Below are 19,077 nucleotides of genomic sequence, written 5' to 3'. Positions count from 1 at the left end.
ATCCCTACTAATTTACTAAATGTGAAAATAACTCTGTCTCTTCTTCACGACTAAATAATTGAATTGATTAAGATGCAATTTGGTAAAAAGGAATGAAGGATGATATAGGATTTTATATTATGATAGGTTTCATCCTGGAAATGCTGAAATTTCCACGAATTCTTCTGTGACTACGCCGGCGAAGCCACGGGCGGAAAGCTAGTTTTGTATAAATGGTTCTGATGAAAGGGTTACTAAAAGTTTTCTATTATTTTAAGCTTGTGACTAATACCCAACATTTGTGAACTTCTTCAGTCGTTATTTAATTCTGTTTTGCAAGAGTTAATTTGCGACGAAATTTCTACTTGAATTTCCTACAAATATAAGACAGGAAATGAAGGAATTAGAGAAATGTTTGTCAAACTTGATAACAATGAGACTGTAAAATAACATTTAAGAAAGTATCGCTTTGACTAATTAAAAAGTTGATGAAATATTGAACTTTCCACTCCACTTGTTCTCAACTGGTTCAATTAAGTCAATTTTCGTAATCGTTTTCTAATAAGTTATAATATTATAATATCTGTAACCACAATATAACGGCTATTAAAATAATTTTCTATTTAACTTCATGTTACACCTACTCAATGCAATGTACACTGTACAGTGCAATAACAAATTCGAAACTGTAGTTCAATTCAAACAAATTCGACTGTTCCATAAATGTAACAAACACCAAAATAACCCTAAAAACTTTATAGATATACATTATAAGCAGTATATTTCATCGTTAAACATGAATCGTGTAATTATGAATAAGTGAAAGTACTAACTGAAACACGAAACAGTTAGCGGAGTTTTATAAATAAAGTGCTTTGGACATAAAATTTCAGTGCAGTTTCGGATTTCACGAAACTTTCTCCGTTTCATAAACTGCGACAACGATTTTGCACTTTGCGCTTGTTTAAACCTGAACTTATTAAATTGTAGGTTGTTGACTAAGAACAAATATAATGTTAAGGTCTAATAGGTGTTTAAGGCCATAACAGTTAGAGAAGTTAAATAAGAAACAAAATAATAGGTATCTAAAGTTTCACGGCTATTATAACTATTGATAGTTGATAATAAAGAAAACTGATTCAGAATGTTCAAAGTAAAAAAAAAATATCAGTAGAAAAACATCGATTTTTTTTTCATTTATAAATTTAATATCATGTGTATGTACCACATTCCCCTACAACATAGAACCTACCATAACACTCGTAGTCACTACAAAATAAATACGCACAGTATAAAATCTTACAGTTACATAAAATTCAATAAAAAGCGTGCTATGCTAATGCCCACTGAGTGATAGCACTCATAAGTACAAGTCGAGCGGCCAATAAATTGCACTTTTTCCGAGACTCATCTTGTAGAACTTAAAGTCTGAGTGTTACATTTAGTTGGAGTAAGTACTCTGGCTACACTTGCTTTAATTTAAATGGAAAATCTTAGGTATTCGTAAGGTTTATGCTTCATAAAATTGTTCAGGTTCACGGAGAAATCTACCGTGTTCAAATTTCAAATTACATTAAAGTAACGGATAATAGATATTTGAAATTATGTAAATTCAAATAAACAAATACATAATAAAAAATCGGAAACAATAGAACAAAACGTTTATAAAATTATACTTTGTGATAATGGCGTTATTTAATCCTTTATGGGTATAAATTAAATCCATGAAAACCAAAACAAAACGTGTTAATGTTCATCTGTTGTTTATGTATTCTGTGGTATAATTTTTGGCGGCTGGACAGGGTGATACAGATAAAATGCGTGTGGAATACAGATTAATAATTTTATAAAAATAATTTAAAATAATAAACATATTATTTTTATTTGACAGATACATTAGTTAAAATAAGTAAAGTCAGAAATAATGAAATATTTTTCAAAATCTGTAAAACGAACGTTTTTGCTGAAAATAAATTGCTTCTTCTACATAGTTTCTTCAATAGATAGATTCGAAAATAACATTTTTAAACAGCAGTTCTTCTCAATATTTTACTCATCACTTTCAGTATTATAATATCGCCAAGAATATCGCATTTGAAGTGTCAAAAATTTCCAATCAATTGCGTCGATTCATTCCGATTCACGGTTAACTCCCCAAGAAATTAAATCAGCTCTTGAGATTATTTTACCTTTAAATATAGTATTTTTCAGTAAAATCCAAGTATTGTATTTATTTAAAGTATTATAAATTACATAAATTGTAGAATTGAAACGTATTTCAAAGAATAATAATAACATTGCCAATAGTTAAGCGCAGACTTTAGCTTAAGAGGATTCCATTGTCATACCAAGGCTTGTTCGTCTAAGCGAAAAGCATTACTGGATCCCACTAAAATTATACGCCAGTTGCAGAAAGATTACGTTTCGCTTTTATGGCCTTCTTCACAGACATAAAAGGTTTCATTGGCGTGAACCCAGTGTATAAATCTATAAACTAGATGACTTTTGTGTGTGATTCGTCGATATTATGTAAGACTTAATCAAGTCTATCAAAAACTTTTAAAATACGGCTTACATCGTAATAATATTCATACTTAGGGCGTAGGGATGTGACGACCCCATCGCCCACGGTTGGAATATCTATTGTCTATGTGACAATAGATATTCCACCCGTGCAGTCAGTCAACCCGCAGGACACCTTGTGGCGGGGTGTCGGGGAGTAGCGACCCCGCGGGAACCGAGTGCTCCCGGGGGAGACCCCTGTCTTCATCTCCGGCTTGCCTTCACCGGCCGGTCGGAGTGAAGCCTGACGAGGACAGGACCCCCACCTCTGGCTTGCCTTAACCGGCCGGCCAGAGTGGAGTCGCGAGAGCTTTTAGCTCGAAGGGTGGATGCGAAGCGTAAGTGGCGAGTGGGCACGTGATGCTGGACCCTCAGGGAGCGCGTGATCGGAGTTTAAAGTCCAGGGACGCCTCTCCACCCTTAGCTGCTCACGACATGTTGCCCTCTTGTTGCTAAGTTACAGCGACTTTTTAGAGGGCCCATCTGTGAGAGGGCGAGTCACCGTCTGCCAATATATTTTTACAAACTTTGTTGTAGAAAGGCAGACGCCATAGTTCCTATAGATCCAGTAACCTGTCCACATAGCACCCCTTCCATAGTCCAGTCATTTATTTCCATTTTCTGTAATAGTCCTACATCGGCCGCGGACTGCCCAGGGCTGTATCTCTATATAGTGCAGTCATGGGCAGGCTGCGGCTGGTGTCCCATAACACATTAAAACTCTCAAAAGGGCCTCTGCGTGTTGGATCCGTGTCCCCACGTAAGCCTTCCAAAAGACCGGGTACCGTCCTTCTGGTGGTACCCGAGTATTATGGAGATGAGATTCATACTTAAACTTTATAACCCAAAATGGTACATTTAATTTGTACCGAAATTCACATAAGTAAATGAAGTAAAAAAGGTAAAGTAAGGTACGGGTTTCTTACCCTACACATAAACATCATTTTTAAAAACAAAATAAAATTCAATACCAAACACTATCCACTTAACAAACCATGACCACGAGACAGCGCCAACAAAAACTTGGATATTCAAAAAGCCATCCTTTCTGCCGGCTTTAAAAAGGGCGCGTAAAATATTCGCCAAACCATAACCCTATAATGCTCTCCTTCTTTATTTACGCCAACACATGGTCCCGTCGCGTCGTGTCACGTACATCTGTGTGACTTAAGAGACATTGTCCTCGGTCACGTATATGCCAGAATCGCCACGAAAATACTATAAATTCAAAGTTACGGGCAATAAATTAACGTAAAAAGCGTTGAGGGTTAGCATTCGAGGCAGAACGGTATTTGTATTTGATAATGTTACGCGAAAATGACGGTATATCATAGGCTTTTTTCGATCGTTTACGGTCTTTGGGTCGAATGTTTTCTTATTAATATTTCTTTCATATGGCATCGTAGATTCGTATTTTAATATTTTCTCGAATCTCGTAAATTCTTCCCTCTTAGCATACTGTTATGTATGATTTCTGAATAACTTATAACAGTAATTGTTGAATTTATTATTTTTAATTATTTGACGTTAACACGTGTATCAACAAGCGACGCAATTATAAAACTCGGGGTAAAGGTAAATATGCCATGTACCTTAATAATGTTTAAACCTCTTTCATATATGTTTCTTTTTGTATAATATTATATCGTAATATGAAGCTTAGTACTTATCGTAGTCTTTATTAATTTGATTTAACTGATATGGGTATCTATGAATACGCTTTCATTAATAAAAAAATGACTATTCCTAGACAACCATAAAATTAAACATATTTTTTAATACGGTTATTCAGAGACTCTCTGGAAATGTAACAGCACATTTTATATCATCAAGTATATTCATAATTAATTTAATATATCTGAAACGCCAACAAGTGTAACTTTAAAAGTAGGCCAACATCTGACCGTGCCTGACTTCAAGTGTGACACGATCTTGAAGCACCCTTGTTTTAAAGAAGCCTACTCACTGTTATTCGACTCACATAGAAATAATTTAGCTCTGTATTTGATAAATGACTACTTGTCCCTACTTAATTTTCTCAAGAATGTGCTATATTTTGCCCTATTGAAATGACAAAGATATTTAAATTATTATTTGTTTTACCGGTATATAGGTAGTAAATTACTTCTTTTATTTTTTAAAACACACAAAAATTGTACTTTCCAAAATATTTTCAATTAAGCTGATGAGCCCCCGATTTTGTTTTGTTGCATATTTTATCCAAAATTAATATTTTACCCAAAACCACCGCAAAGGCGAATCCTAATGGATTTTTAAAATTCGTTAGCGTTTATTATAACATTATGGGTTTAACATCGAAAATCTGAATTTAATTTCCTTTCCATTTTTAGTAGACAAGTATTTGTAATATTTAATATTGACATTACTTTGCAGTGGTTTGTTCGGTGGAATTTACAATATAAGTTCCCGATTCAAAATAGTCTACAACTATTCAAGTCACCAATGGAACTCGGATGCCTTGGCTACCGATTTCAATTACGAATTTTCAGACAGAAAATGTATAATTTGACCTGCTTCTTAATGGAAGTAAAAATGGAGATGTAAATTGGATCAAGGGACCAGGGTGCAGTACAAAAACCCATCTGAAAATTCAGCTATTCAGCGTTTATTATAGTACCTACATCAAGCTATGCAATGAACTGAAAATTTAATCCTGGGAAAACAAAGCAAGATTTCTGAATCAAGATGAAACATCTGATATAAAAGTTGGCATTCACAAAAACTACAAACCTACACAAAAGTTAGATGCCTGTCGAAAGGTTTGCTCCGAAAAGCATGATATTTTGTGCGTTTATTTTTCGGATTCACTTTTATCTTTGCGCATCTGAAATGTCCTAAAAGCTTTGGTATATCGTAAGTTCTCTCGGAAAATGGACCTTTGTAAACGTTTACTAACAATATCGTAAAGCGTTATTGACAATTCAACGTATTGGTTTATTGTGCTTTTACCCATAAAATAGTATAAACGTCATTCGTCAAACGGTGTATAAATGTCAAACGGTACGAAATAGGGCATTATGACTATTGTACTTCTACATTAATCGTCTAGAACTCTAGAAACATTGGTACAGATAAGGGTCCGAATATTCGAATATTTCAGGTTACAGGAACGAAAGTGAAATGATGCATGAAGTAATGTTATACGAATAACATTCAGTATTTATACTTTGAAAATATGAATACTATAAGTTCATTTATAATAGGTGTAAAGTGAATAACCAGGTCATTTCACCAACAAGACCTGGTATATTCGGCCGTTGCCTGATACTTTTTACCACAAATTAAAGACGTTTACACCAGCAATTAGAAGATTAATTCAGTTGGAGGTCGCACAGATTCTTGTTAACATTCTCCCGGGGATTCCAATTGCCTCTAACGAGCTTGCACAATTTGTCTCAGTTTTCCTACGAGACTATTAACGGAAATGTAAGCAATTTAACCCCTAAGAATGTGCAAATAGCAAAAGTGCTAGTAGAACGATGTCGTTACTTCTGTACAAAACTTTTAGTTTTAACTGCTTATAATAAGAATCATACAGTCAGTTAAGCGCAAATTTATCCATTTGCACATACGTATAATTGTAGTCGTATATACTAACTATAGCTGAAGCAAATCTTGACGGAGATAACATTCCTAACTGCGCAAGAGATATTATAATACAAGCGAACACGGGTGTATTCCCCATTCAATCATTTTCATTGTCCGGTCCGATGGAAGATCCGAGTTCGACACAACGGTGGGGTCATCGGACGGAGAGCCGACAACTTTACATGCCCTGAAATCTCTGTCTCAACGTTTATAATATAGTACATAGGAGTTGACATAAGTTACAATAAGGTAGTTATTTAATACAAGCCGCTCGTCCCGGCTTTGCTCAGGTTGACCTGGTATAAAAAAAATATAGCCTATGAGATAACGAGGATAAAATAATTTTTGAAATCGGCTCTGTTAATCCAGAGATTATCCCCTACAACGTCACCGTATCACAAACTCTATCCTTATATTATATTACTACAATGGGTACTATTAATTCCACTGGTTTAATTTACATGTTTGTCTCTTAAAAGTTGTTCGAATCTGATCGTGCGTAAAATAGATTTTACAATAAAGGGACGGAACATAAAGCACTATTTAACCAATTCTCATCAAGCTTGTTTACCATGAACAAATAGGCCCTTAAACTTTATATTAGATTGGGTGAATAGGGGTTGATAACTGCTTCATATAAGTCTGCGATTAAATTAATAGCTCATAACTTTCTTTTTATATCGACATTAATTTGGCGATTCCCGAGAAATATTGTTGACGGCGTATAGTTGTGTGTTTTGTTATGTGATATTGTAATTGGTTTGACTATCAGATACCAGAGAAATTGATATTGACTTTGTGACATATGTAAAGGATAAAATACGCTGAAAAAAATATATTTTGTTTGAAATAAATCTGTTTTTATATCCATGGCACGCTTTTGCCTAGTTACTACCAAAAATGTGAATACAATGTTGATAAAACAATAGTATTCATAAAATATACATCAATATGAGAAGTTAATTTAAAATAACAAATACGAAGCGATATCTTTAATATCTTATTTTAAGATTGAAAGGCAATTTTCTATACTTACCTCTGTCAAATAAAGATATCTCTAATATGAAATGTTTGAACATTGAAATGAAAACCAAATAATAATCTCGTACTCGTTGTTCAAGCCAACGCTCATACGAATGGGGATTTTAACTTGTAGATCGTTCATTTCTATATGAAAATATAATAATAATTACTTTTGTATTAAAAACCTTGAAATAAATTACATTTTTCTCCCCAACATTCTCTTTGTGATTTATCTCAACTTATACATACAGAATAATATTACCGGATGGACCAATATTACAAACTTCTTTTTAAACAGGCGCCGTATGTTCAATATCCTGCAAGATTCAGTAGGTTTTTTATGTTGCTTTTACTCCATTCTAGCACATTCTAGTGAATTCTGTCTTTCGCCACTGTTTCTCGTTGTGATAGCAGATGAAAATCTTTGCATTGTGTATGTAAAATGCAAATTAATGTAGGCGTAACGGTTGGTATAGACCTTTATCGGGTTGTTAGCCTGGCAGCTTGCCAAATATATTCCGCCTTTATGCGGTTGTATTGGGAATAAAATCCTGTTAAATTGAAACTTTAAATATTGGAAATAAATAGAGTACGGACGTGTGTTTTAGGAGTATATTTACATGAATTAATTTCACTAAATGCCTTGAAAATAGAATATTTTATTGAAATAGTGTGACAAAAACGATGACATGTTTAGTTAAGTTTTCCAAAATATGTTTTCACTAATTAATATTCCTTTAATTCAAATAAACGAGTATAAAGAACGTGTAATTAATTCTAAATGAGGACTAGGTGGCTCAGTGGTGAGACCTCGGACTTTGAATCGATAAGTCCGTGGTTCGAGACCAGGCGAGCGCGCAGGAAATAAATTGATTTTTCAATTTATCTGCGCATGTTGTAACATCACCACTGCTCGAACGGTGAAGGAAAACATCGTGAGGAAACCGACATGTCGAAGAATTAAAAAGTTCGACGACATGTGTCATCCGCCAACCCGCACTTGGCCAGCGTGGTGGATTATGGCCTGTACCCTCATAGGAGGCCCGTGTCCCAGCAGTGGGAACGTATATGGGCTGATGATGATGATGATGATGATGAGGACTAACCAATTCAAAAAAATATCAGCGGAGAATGAATACCATCATTTCTCAGAAGATTACAATCTAAAGAAGCATTTCATGTTTCATCATTCACCTCATAGCGTATGAAAAGAAGAAAAGGATGCCTGATAAAGCACGTTCTAATAATGAACAAATGTTACTTGGATATTATAAGCTATCAGTAAATAGAAGATGTGTGTACTACGAGTGTTATTTGGATTTAACGCGCTACTATACCTAAAACAATGTTTTATACACAAAAGTGAAAAATTGTAACTATAAATAATATTTAAATTTAAAACAATAGTTACATAATATATACACAGCAACATCTCGAAGGTATACATACAATATCTTATTGAACTCTTTGATTCTTTTCCAATTTCGTTCAGACAAATATCACAGATTATGCTCTGCTATACGAAACTCTGTTCAAGTTGCTTCTGACAGCTTTGAGCAAGATTTCCGTTGAACCAAGACTAACCCGATCCTCAGACAATACCTATTTCCTCAATAATATTGAATCCCTTTACAATATGGGTTAGTGCATTATGCAGGATCCTCTTTTGCATTGACATAATTATAAGATAATGCCTTCTATTGTTAACGGATTATTCTATCGACAGTGTATATTTAAGTTAATATTTTTTCATCCCACACTTTCTCTTTTCTTATCGAGCTCGACATGATTCTTTTGATAGGGAAATGATATGGTGATAGTGTTTCTTAATAAATAGAAGATAAAACATTACTTTTGCATATATTGGGGAATTATTATGGTTTTTAGTTACACAACCTTTTCGTCGTCGACATAAATTCTTGTAATAAATACGGACACTTAGGTATTTGTGGCCATCTTGCTACAAATCAATCATTATAGGTAGCTAAAAACCATTTTAACTTCATAGAAATTAACATATTCGTATAACGCGGTTAGTAAGTGCATCAAGGCCAAATCATGCAGAATATCGATGAGAGAGTGTTGGTTTGATGAATATTGTATTAAGCATACTTATTGGTTCTTGTTCATGCATACTAAACCGCTGAATAAATGAGCTGACAATCTGAAATTATATAAAGGATTTTATTTATCACATTATGAAATAAAATGCGTTAAATTAACATAGGAATAAACACATTATGTTACTGTGTTTTTTTTTTGTATATTTGTACTCTGAGATAAAACTTTAAAAGTTCCTTCCTTTGCCAAGTCTACTTAAATTCGCGTACTTAATTAAGGTGGCTTGTGTAAATAAGTCATAGTAAAAGTTACATGAATTTGATTTTTACTTCCAAAACTAAGACAACTATAAGTGTATGTTACGAGAATCGATAAATCATTAATGCGGCACACGTTCTGAAAATATAATTTTGAAGAATGCCTCTTTCTTTATTTTTCATTTAGCTTTATACATAAAAGAAACACCAAAAACATCTTAATGTAGCTCGATTTCTAGGAAGAGACTTAATTCTCAAAAATAAAATAAGCTCCTAAGATATTTTTATGCCAAAGGTTGATTTTAGCTTGATTTTAGCATTTCCTTCGAAGTCTGCCGTTGACACGGATGTCTGTAGGTGTAGTTGACAATTCTTATCACCATGTTTGACCCTTGTCATTTTGTCTTTGAGGTAAATCGTTTCTGTAATTGTATGCTTAGATTATCTTGTTATAATTGTTAAATTAATGCGTATTTCTTAGAATAGTATTCAGGCTTACATTTACCATCTTCTTCTTCAAATATCCTCCTCCTGCCAGCTTACAATGTGTATATTCAATCGATTTATTCAAGATACTAGCTTCCGCCCGCGACTCCGTCCGCGCGGATGTCGGTATTTGCGTGGATGGTTTATTTCTCCATTTTGAGTAACTCGGACAATGACATCTTATAAATATCTATTGGACCCAAATACGGCTAGGTCTATAATAATACGCAACGTGTGTTCGCGGTACCTACTACAGAACAACGTCTATGGATAACTGAAAAATTGAGATTAATTTTTTTTCTACGTATTTTTCCAGGATAAAAAGTATCCTATTTTACGCCCAGGATAATAAGGTATAATTATACCAAGTTTCATCGAAATTGAACCGGTAGTTTTCACGTGATGTCTTCACATACAGACAGACAGACAGACAGACAGACAGACAGACAGACAGACAAAATTTTTTTTAATCACATATTTGGGTTTGGTATCGATCCAATAACACCCCCTGCTAGTTATTTTTTCAATATTTTCAATGTACAGAATCGACCCTTCTACAGATTTATTATGTGTATAGATAATATGTATCTTGTAATATAAGGAGTCTCTTATAAAAAGATATCTATAGATAAAGAAATAACTTTTTAATAAGCAGAACCACTTCCTTTCAAAGACTTCAACAGTTCAACACAATCTACAAACGATGAATATGTTTCATTCCTATATTTTTGTTATTCGCTTCCTTGCCATTTTTATTAACTCTCTATTTACAAAAATAGCATCATTTTGTTTATTGTTTACGCGTTGAATGAAAGCCCGGAAGTATTTATTTATGTTATTTCTAAGTTTGTTATGATCGCAAAAAAAATATTCGACATTATTTCTCCAAACTTCGGCAATGTTAATGCCAAAGGAAAAAACTTTCTATTTCGTCTCAATGTTTGTAAATTGGCAACACTCAAAGCCCACAGGACGTCGTGTTTCCAAACTTTGCGTGTATTTCCAACTTGATTCATTTCATTTCGCGATTTCACTTGGTTCTTTGAGCAATCTACATCGACCCTAATTTCCTTTAAAATATCCTTCTGTGGGAATTTTATTTTTTGTACTTTTACTAGCGGCTTGTCCTTTTCGAATAGAGATGATGAATTTCGTATCATCACCAAACTTTTTTTACCTTTTACGGGTGGGTGTATTTAGAGAGATTAATACGGTATAAAAAAATTAAGTAACAATATTACAAAATATTGATTATATATAGTATTTTAATTAATCAATATAGATACATTAAACATTCATTTGATAATACTGTACTAATTTCTGAACTGTGTCAGCTTGGTAATCAGCAATATAGCTGTGTTTTACCTGAAATAAAACACATATTAAATACTTACCTATATTTGAAGCTTACTTATTGGAGAAGGTACCTAGCTTTTTCCGCCTATTTTCCCTCTCTTTCTCGTTGTATATATGCTATCTCTCTCGCACACGGCACACCTCTCACCAGGTGGCGCGGCCGGCGCACGATAATGTGCAGGCGCTAGATCTTCTTCATTGAGTCGAAATACTCAACAGGTGGACGTTAAGTGTAAGCTTCAAATATAGGTAAGTATTTAATATGTGTTTTATTTCAGGTAAAACACAGCTATTAAACACTTGACCGTAATTTGAAGCTTACTTATTGAGACCTGTTTGTTACCCACCTGGTGTACAATATATGGACGCCAATGTGAATTTGAATAGGTACATAAGTAATTACTTATTTCTTTATTTGAAAGAGTAAGGTGTGCAGATAGTATACCAATAAATCACACAAATTTTTAAATTTTTATATTATTTATATTAACAATAAAAAGTTAATCAAATAAGAACCAAAAAGTAAATCATAATGATTAAAAGTATTAGAACTTATGAGATTGGTTCAAGCGTACCTTAGTTAACCTTTTGGGCTTGAAAAGTTAAAGTTACTACAATTTCCACTATCTTTAGCGTAAATCTGCGAAAGAGCAAGTAACGACTTTTAATTACGCATTTAGATGTTACTTACAAAATTAAGCAACAGCTCATCACCGACGAGGCAAGAATACCTCAAACTCAAACCTTTATTTATTCAATTAGACTTCTGTAGAAGCACCATTGAATCCTCATAACATAGATTTACCAGCTGTCTCAACTCACACAGTTCTAACCCAACCTGCTACTAGCGGACAAGTAGAGACCTTGGTCTTTACTTTTAGGGTCAAATAAATTAAAAGGTCATCCCTTGGATAAGGTAATAAAATAAACCAGGTAAGCGGTTTAAATTATAATACAGATAATATGTAACATCCAACCAAAGCGTGTGGTGTCTATTAATGTTTAGAGCCAACGCCACCGATCATAATATAAACATGGCTGGTACTTTCAGTGCAATGCATGAATTATTTATTTAAAACTGATAGGTTTTAAACTCTGTACTGGAAACATATAATGAACTCAAGAAGTTAGAGACTAAAATGATAAGAGCTTATCTGTGTCCCAAACCTGCAATTACTACAGCTAAGTACGTTAAGTTTTAATCAAATTAATTTTAAGGTATAGTTATGGTTTACATCAGAACTTATATACCAAAAGTCTCGGGACTACATAACGTGACTTAAATGAAAGTGTTTGTGCATAACATCTAGGCCATCAACAGCTATATGAACGTCAGATAGGAAATGAGCCAAATTTATCCAGTAAGTAACAAAGGTTTTTAATTATACTTATTCTAATTCAACCAACTTCTACTAGCTACTCCGTATGTCTTTTGGGTAGACGGAGGCAAATAGGATTTTTCTTCCGACTATAACATTTGATATTTGGAAAATGTATACATTTCTGTATACCTTCAGAGTCAGATTCTAGTGGTGCAGCACTAAACACTGTCTATTAGGTGAATGGTGCTGCTGACCGGGCCTTCAGTTCTGCTTTCCAGAATACCTTCGCCCTTCTCGGTGCTACTACTACTGAAATAGCAGTACTCTTACACGTCGTTCAGGCCTCGAACTGACTAGGATTTCTCATATTATCGTTACAACCCTCGCTCGCTCTAACGAGAACAAATTATCGCTAAGGAATTCTGCTGCAGGACAATGGCAACAGATTAATATGCATTATTATGTTCAGGAATATGGTGCGTTCTGAATACTATCGTCGTCTGAAGGTATCTCCTTTCGATTAACTGCATTAAGGGTGCAGATCTGATCCCATTTTTGTTCCGTAGGAATGCTACGACTGCCTAAACGTTAAACTGGACAAAGAAAGTTGCCCTGAATATGGTCGGTTGTTCCAACATCCCTAATATGGCTAGCTTACCTTAGTTACCCCTTGATTGTAACTGCTACCAATGGAGGCACTGCTCGTGGGTTGTCCACAGTTTTTCGAGTGCAAAAATGAAGAACTGAACTCGTGGGGATCTATGTCGAATGAATCTGTTTTATTTACTTATTATGAAAGGACAGTTGGTTGTGGATGCGAAGACAGGACGTTACTTTAGTCATCTGTAACCACCACGAGAGGCAGCCACGGACAGTGATATAGTAAGAACTAAACTAGCAAAGTTTAGTTGGCTTACTAGACTTTGTCATGTTTAAAATGCAGTATATCATCTGTATAGAATTGCATTTATGACCATTGATAAACTTAATTCAACCGCAACCACGAGAAGCAGGCACGGATATCGATATAGCAAGAACTAAACCAGAAAGGTTTAGTTCGCTTATCTGGTATATTTATAATGTTTCAAAAGCCGTATAGTCTGTATTGCATTGCATTTATTGCCCTCCCCCCCTTCAAATCAAAGAAATCTGAAGTCATCTGGCAGAGCTTTATCGTGAAGGGTAGGGGTTCCAAGTAATATCTAATAATACGAGGCTTTTGTTTGGAAGGATTGACCTTCCGTTATTAATTATCCTCTATCCTAAGTAACTCAATAGTCAGAATTCACAGCACTCGTTGAGTCCTTAAACGTTTTACGTTAATAGTTGCATATAAGTTTATTATATAATATAATAATCCTGGTGGGATGACAAGAAACTTGTCTAAGCAAATGATTATCCTAATCCCTCAGCGATTTATTGTTTGAGCCCTGAAGAAAAACTCATGGGTGCCATAATGAGGCCAAACGGGTTGATAAACGAGTCGAATAAATTGCCTACAAGATCGGGCAACTAAAGTAGGCCTATGAGAGGTCAACTATACATAACCAATCGTAATTTGTTACATTCAATCGCTTTGCGATTAAAAAATCTCTTCAGGTGATTTTATGTGAAAATTGGTCGGCTAGTGCCATGGAATTACGATAACAAATATACCATTGACACAAGGCTTGGTGACAATCCTGGAAACCACCGCCACAAATCATCTGCGAGATGATATTTGATCCGACTCGCCTCCCTTTGTTGTGATTCTCTGCATTGTGAGGCTCTGCATTGGTAAATACAATTTGTTCAAGTCGCAATTTCCATAATTGATAAACCAATGGTGGTTTCCTGATTAAATAAGCGTAAGCTAACCTTTTAGGATACAAAGTATTCATTTCATGCGTCCATTATTTAACGTCTCTTACCTATTTTATTGTATTTATTAGGTTATATTACTATACTTATATTGTATAGATGGCCCACTGTGAATTAGATTTCAAAACCTTTTTCTACCTACCTTAGAAGAGTGAAGATCCGTTACTGTCATCTCTAACATTTTCGTGGGTCCTCGTTGACGAAAGCAAATATCTATGATCATTTTAATGATCAATCCTTTGTATATTTGCACCAACCGCAATCAAAGCCCCGCGAGGGCCGATATATATTTGCACCATTTCCCCGTGAGGGACGGTCGTAATCAAAGCCCCGCGAGGGCTGATATATATTTCCACCATTTCTCCTTGAGGGCGGTTGTAATCAAAGCCCCGCGAGGGCTGATATATTTGCACCTATTTCCCTGCGAGCGACAGCTGCGCGAGGGATGTTTGTAATTTGAAATAAGTAGGGCCTTCCCAAAAATACTTAATAGTCACCCTGCGAGGGTGGGTTTAACCTGGCTAACGAACCTAACCTGCGAGGAGTAGCGGTTAAACCTAGCGGCCACATTTATGTAATCTGCTTCGAGCAAGATTTAAGGTGCTCATATAAAATTAGAAGTTAATAATCATTTAAAATAATAATATAGTAACAAGGTACTTTAACTTATTTTCCAATGCTAGCAACAGCTGTCCAGGATGAAATAAGAATTGATTTGACAATGGTAATTAATTGTTATGTATATGTATATGTATATAAAAAGAAGGCTTTAACTATTTAATAAAGTCAAAATTCAAATCATTTACACAAAATTTTAAAATGAACTTCGATTCATATTTAATTTAGTTCATACAATCGATGTCACATTCAGTTGCTTTATATCCGTTAACATTCCTTACGAACGCAGCCATACGTGGCCATACCATCGTAGGACGGTTTTATTGCACAAAATAATCTCCGCTCACCCGCAATTTTTTACTTTTTGTCAAGGTGTACAAGTTTATAATATTATTCTAAAACGTTAGAATATGTGAATAGTAAATCCTTTGAAATGTCTCTAAATTTAATTTCTAATTAAGGTATCTCTATAACTATACGATAACGTCTCTTTCCAAACTAGAAAATTTAAATGTAAAATTTTGGCACTTACTCGTTTTAACCAAAAAGTTGCATCATTTGAAACATAGGAAACGTAATATAAATAAAAGTAATTTTCAAACCAAAATTGCTGTGTGTAATACCTATGTCTATTTTCGCTTATATACGGATCAGATTAATACTCATAAAAGGACACGTATAGACTACGGATACTTTTGAATGTGTGGTACGTTCATGGTACCTACTGAACATGTGCATTGTGCGTATTTCATCATTATTCAGATGAGCGGCTAACTCCCGGACGATTTATAACATATCTCGACATGTTCGGACACGTTGTGATTCGTGCAATTACGCTAACATCAATTTGTTCCTGTTATAGGTAATACCTATATAATTTGTTCTTTGAGCTGACTCATCTCGTTCGATAATTTTTAGTTATAAACTATACTCCGAACCGTTCCTAGTGATAACGACAATGTAATAAAGTCGTAGCAATGGATTGCATGCCTGTTAAGCTTTGAGTTGGCTCATAGGATTAGCCTTGGATTTATCCATACATACTATTAATATTCACTTGTAACCTTGTAATAAAAACACATTAAAAATGAAATAAAATAAAAATATCTATATAAAAGAGAGGGTATTTGATATATTTAGTCAATATCAAATAATCAGAAAAGTAATATTAACGATACGAGTAAAGCCGAACGGTAAATCCGTTAAAATCTGCTTTACTCACAGTATTAGAAATTCAAATATTCATTAGTATATATTGCATTACTTATAAAATATTTCAAAAGAAAAGTTACTATTTCACGTAAAATGTAACGGTTGTATCGTTAATTTTAAATATCTAACATGCTATTAAGTATTTAAAGCATATTGAAAAATAAACTATTGCTGAAGGATTCACTAAAAGACCTCAGCATTTTAAATAAAGTCCAACGGATATACCGTCGATTTAAAAGATTTTTGCTCATTTTTAAGTAAAATGTCATTACAATAGATGTAAAAATAACTCACTGTACCGATCCGACGGGATACACTTTTTCACACTTTTAGCACTTGCAATATGCAATACTTAATACTTAATAGCACCAAGGTTGTAGTCTTGTAGACAACCTTCTCGCGGCGGAAGCTAGACGCCAATGAAGAAGATCTAGCGCCTGCACATTATCGTGCGCCGGCCGCGCCACCTGGTGAGAGGTGTACCGTGTGCGAGAGAGATAGCATATATACAACGAGAAAGAGAGGGAAAATAGGCGGAAAAAGCTAGGTACCTTCTCCAATAAGTAAGCTTCAAATTACGGTCAAGTGTTTAATGCATAAATAACCAATTACGATAATTCAGACAATACAACTTTAGATAACCAATGAATTGTTAATGTGATCCGATTGAGCACCTAATATTGGAATAATTAAATTGGTTATTATTTGTCTATATTGATAGTTGATCATAGACAGTTTATACGTTTATGCGTGATTGTGATATCGTATTCATAATTATTGGAACAAAATTATAGCCCTTGTAATAATGATCGAAAGCGTTTTGTTAGTTAATTTTTAAATTAACTATGATAATGAATACAAAAGTGAATGCAAAAATGAACTGTATCGAAAGAAATAAATTAAATTAAATTCAATATAAGTATAAAAACAAAACATGGCAAAAAAATTATAAGCCTGCGTAGAAAGTATATTTTTCTAAAACTGCTATTTCCGACAAACTTATGTCGTTTGATCGATAAGTGATTAACGTATGTTAAGAATTCATAGACATACCTACTCATAAATAGTTTAAATATTATAGATAGACCTATTATAGATAGACCCATACGCAACTTTTGTTGTAAATCAAGATTCAAAACTGTCTATCGAGACCACCTTCTAGGAATACAAAAATCAGTTCCATATTATTTTGATATAATATTTATTTATTTTTCTTTGTTTATTTTTATTCCTTTGCACAGTCTTGTTTCTGCCGTAAGGCGTAAACCTATAGGGTTATCTACATCTTTTGTGGAATGCTTGTTGGTTCCTGAAGTTTATTATTATTTCTTATATTGTTATTGCCCTTTCATCTGTGTACATATGTTTATTGATATTATATACTATAATTTTATAAATATCTAACCTTTATCTCCGTTGCATTATCTATTTATTTAAGTTTATTTTAATTTTCTGCCCTCAAGAGGCATTGGCAGAATATCAGCGTCGGGGTTTCTTTAAAAACTCTGACATTTATGCTGAGCCAAGGCCTGTTCGTAGGACGCAGTGCACTCTGTGTGTATTCTGTATTGTCTTACTGTTTTTATCTTTTGTGTTTTACTTGTAAGTGTGATTGTGTTCTATGAATAAACGTTTTATCTATTCTATCTATCTATCTATCTATCTACCTACTCATAAATAGTTTAAATATTATAAGACTTTCTCACGAAAACTTGTAGCGACACCTCGCTCTGAATCGCGCAAGCGAAATGTTTCGCTACAGAGCTGTATATACAACTTTCCGACATCATCCATCGGGGCCTTCACGGCCGGCCAGTCGAGTTGACTGGTCGAGGATCCTCCCTTTTTCGATGGAGGAATTCCACCTTCCTTCCTCCACAAACTTACGATAACATGCTTTGATAGGACGTAGAAAAAACTCTTATAAGTACACAAGCAAACCCACACATGCAAAGCACTCACACCTACATCAAGCGTGAAAACATTACACCCCTTTTAAGGGCAAGTAAAAATACTCTATTATGTACCTAGTCTTTTATGTATCCGTTTATCCTCAATAAATCCTTTAGAACGCTTCAAGATCCACGCTTTATCTTCCTGAAAGTATAGAGGTCTTGAAGATTCTTGAAGCAAGTATGGCTTCTGATGCCATTTTTAGACAATTCCATGAAAGAAAAAAGAATTCTTGTGGTATCATGACTTGGAATAAATTTGTAAAATTATTTTACTGGATTTTTATATATGTACTAACAAACAAAACTTATATAATATGTACTAACAAACAAAACAATTATTGTAGGGTTATAACAGTGTTCAATTGAATAGGTAGAATTTGACTCATAAATATAATGTAATAATGTCCTATAATATTTACCTGTTTATTTAATATTTATTTATTAAATATAATGTACATTTCTAGAAATATATTATATTCAAATACAAAGCACTTTTTTGACTTTCAAATTTGATTTTAAAATGCTACAAACAGTATCCCGTTTCATAAACTGTAAATAAACTTTTTACATCACCCGTAGGCCATATATGTGTTAACGAACTAGATATTTGATATATTTAATCGCAATTTTTCATGATTTATAAAAAATATTACAGCTATCAAAAAATTTGGTTCGCGTCTAGTTCAAACTTTGAAACAAACTTTGTTATTAAATTTTTGTTTCATAAATTAATATGTAAGTTATTTATTATTTACATTAAATGTATTTGTTATTTAC

The 19,077-nt window shown here is 33.9% G+C and overlaps 1 protein-coding gene across 3 annotated transcripts in view; it reads left to right on the top strand.

Moving 5' to 3' along the window:
* Positions 1-19,077, top strand: part of LOC123691566 (CD151 antigen-like) — a 139,632-nt gene that overhangs the window by 83,984 nt on the left and 36,571 nt on the right. The gene's annotated exons all lie outside the window — the stretch shown is intronic.

Source organism: Colias croceus, chromosome 5 (assembly GCF_905220415.1).
Source record: "Colias croceus chromosome 5, ilColCroc2.1".
NCBI classification, from domain to species: Eukaryota; Metazoa; Arthropoda; class Insecta; order Lepidoptera; family Pieridae; genus Colias; species Colias croceus.
The sequence above is the reverse complement of the archived record's forward strand: the minus strand, read 5'-3'. Positions and strand labels throughout refer to the sequence as shown.